This window comes from Peromyscus leucopus, chromosome 12, assembly GCF_004664715.2.
Source record: "Peromyscus leucopus breed LL Stock chromosome 12, UCI_PerLeu_2.1, whole genome shotgun sequence".
Taxonomy (NCBI): domain Eukaryota; kingdom Metazoa; phylum Chordata; class Mammalia; order Rodentia; family Cricetidae; genus Peromyscus; species Peromyscus leucopus.
The window spans coordinates 66243562-66246163 of NC_051073.1; the positions used below are offsets into that span (position 1 = coordinate 66243562).

Sequence of the window (2602 nt, forward strand, 5' to 3'; positions counted from 1 at the left end):
ATGTGATACGTGTGTTTACTCTCATCAGAGCTTCCATTTTGTCCTAGAAGCAGTGTTGAGTTGGAGGAGCCCCGGCTGCTCCCTCCTCAATGGCTTTGGCACTGTCGGATTCTCTCTCTCTCTCTCTCTCTCTCTCTCTCTCTCTCTCTCTCTCTCTCTCTCTCTCTCTCTCTCATTAAAAAAAGCCCAAAAGACAAAAAACATTTTAGTCTTTAGTTAAGCACATAAAACTTGATATATTTCTCCTTGAACATTTTACGAAATTCAGATGGAAGTGCATCGTTTACAAATCTTTTTTTTTTTCCTGATCATCAATACTTGTGCATGGTTCTTTCACATCCCACCTTCTTTTAACCCGGAAGCTGGCACGAGGTTGGGATGAGCCGGGAAGATTAAGGAGAGGGTTTCCTCTCAGGATACTTTCCATGCGAATTCTTACTTCCTCTACTTTTGTTCTTGGTCCTTCCCGGCTGCTCTTCAGCTCTTTGCTTCATGGTTTCTTCCAGGCCTGGAAAAAGAGCCTCCATATCACCCGCCATCTCTCTCCTCCTCAAAATCCTCACCTTCCTCATCTGTGAGGTTGGTTGGCATGGAGGCTGGCTGCAGGAATCTGGCCTGAGCAGGGACTCTTTGACGCTGAAGAGGAAGGTGTATGTTCTTGGGTTGGACGATTCCTGTTTCCCCCTCCTCTCCCCACAGCAGTTTTCTCTCTCTCTCTTCTAACTCCCTCCTGAAGTCATGGTTTCGAACCTCTTCCGGGGCATCCTGTGTGGGTTGTCTGTATTTTATCTTTATATGAGAGGCAAGGTTTCTGCTTGAACACCTCAGGTTCAAAAGTTGTCCTGGATGCTGTTGTGGACTTTTATTTCTAGTGGGGGTCCTATACTAACAAAGGCTATTAGGGTCCAGCCTCTAATAGTCTTTTCCCAGGGTTTCCAGAAGAGATGCTATCAACAGTGAGAAATAATCTGAGGGAATGAATCTAAGTACACCAAGATGTTTAGTCTATTCACCTCCTTCTTCTGAGACAAAATTCTATCTACACAGCTTCAGTTTCGTTGACATACTTAGCTCCTCTCTGTCCCTTCTCCTCCTGTCCTCTCATAGTTCTAATTTCTTCCCACCTCGTTCTCATCTTCGTTCATGTCTCCATCTTTGTTCCTTCCTCTCCTCTTCCCATGATCTGTGTCCTACACCTACCGTCAGCCATGCTGTGCCCTGCCACTCTCTGCTCGGACAAGGTGAGTCTGCTCGGTAGCTAGGAAGCCTGTGTCATAGCTTGATGCACCTGCTACGTGAATGCTCTCTTGTTCTGAGTTAAAATGTTAAAGGGGGAGGTCTAGAGATAGCATTTGGGCTATGGAAGAAAGGGTTAAGCTTAATTTGTACAAGAAGCAAAGGTTTGTACCTAACATCTGCCTTGCTCATCTGGCCTCAGTGGTGTCTCTGTATGGATATTTACCTTAATTCAGGAGTGTGGTGATATTTTATCTGTGTCCCCCAGTAAAGTTTATCTGAGGATCAGAGAAAAAAATCCGGTCACTACATTAAACATAGAAGTAAGGCAATGGTAGCACACGCACCTTTAATCCTATCACTCAGGAGGCAGGGATATGTCTGGATCTCTGTGAGTTCAAGGCCTCACTGGGAACAGAGTCTGGTGTGGTGGCACATGCCTTAAATTCCAACATTAGTTAACCATAACGGTCTGGGGTCTGGAGGTCTTTACAGACAGACAGGAAGTGACGGAGCTGGGCTAGAAGAGGAAGTGATGTAGCTGGGCAGAGAGAGCCAATGAGTTAGCAGAACAGAAGGGCATTAAGGCGTGGGTATACAGGAAGTAGGTCTCTTTGGAAGTGAAGGGTCAGTAAGGTGAGGTTGGCTGTGGCTTGTCCTATTCCTCTGATCTCTCAGCTTTAACCCCAATTTCTGGCTCTGTGTTTTTTTTTTTTTTTTTTTTTTTAATTAAGAAGACTGTTTAGCAATTCGTCTACACAAGAGACCAGCAGGCGGTCTGGAATGCTATTTCTGTCTGCCATTTGTCTTTGGATGTTTGAGAGGTAACAGATAAAAAACACTGTTAGGAGTTCTTAGAAGAAGAATTAATTGGGAAAGTTACTATAGTGCACAAGAAAATCATTGCAGAAACTGGCTGAAATATATTTAAAAGCTTGGCTTGGCTTGGAAGAGCCCTGCTTCTTCTAGGTATTAGCCTTTGCTACAGTCAGCTGAATTCCTGCTTCTATTCCTGTGGCCCGCAGCCCTGCGCAGCCCCTCCGGAGGCCCAGCCACACACCGCTCTTAGCGTCTCAGTGCTTTTAACTTGCCGTGGTTACCAAGGGCCAACTCATTTTGTCAACCTCCATCCGCGACTGAACAGTCACAATTCCAGTGACTACAATGATTTGTTTTCTAGGAGTAGAGTGACTTGTTTCCCTAGATTCTTGACTGCCTGCCCCAGGAACCCCAGCGATTGCCCCCCAGGAGAGACGTTTATGGATCACCTAACATTCTCCAACTGACTCATTAGTTAGTCCTGGCAATGGCCAGCTAGGGGCCACACAAGGAAATGTTTTAGCTTCCTTCTCCACCATCTCTTCTC

The 2602-nt window shown here is 45.6% G+C and overlaps 1 pseudogene; it reads right to left on the reverse strand.

Annotated features, from left to right (window-relative positions):
- Positions 1 to 212: 212 nt before the first annotated feature.
- Positions 213 to 2602, reverse strand: part of LOC114707349 — a 4766-nt pseudogene continuing 2376 nt past the window's right edge.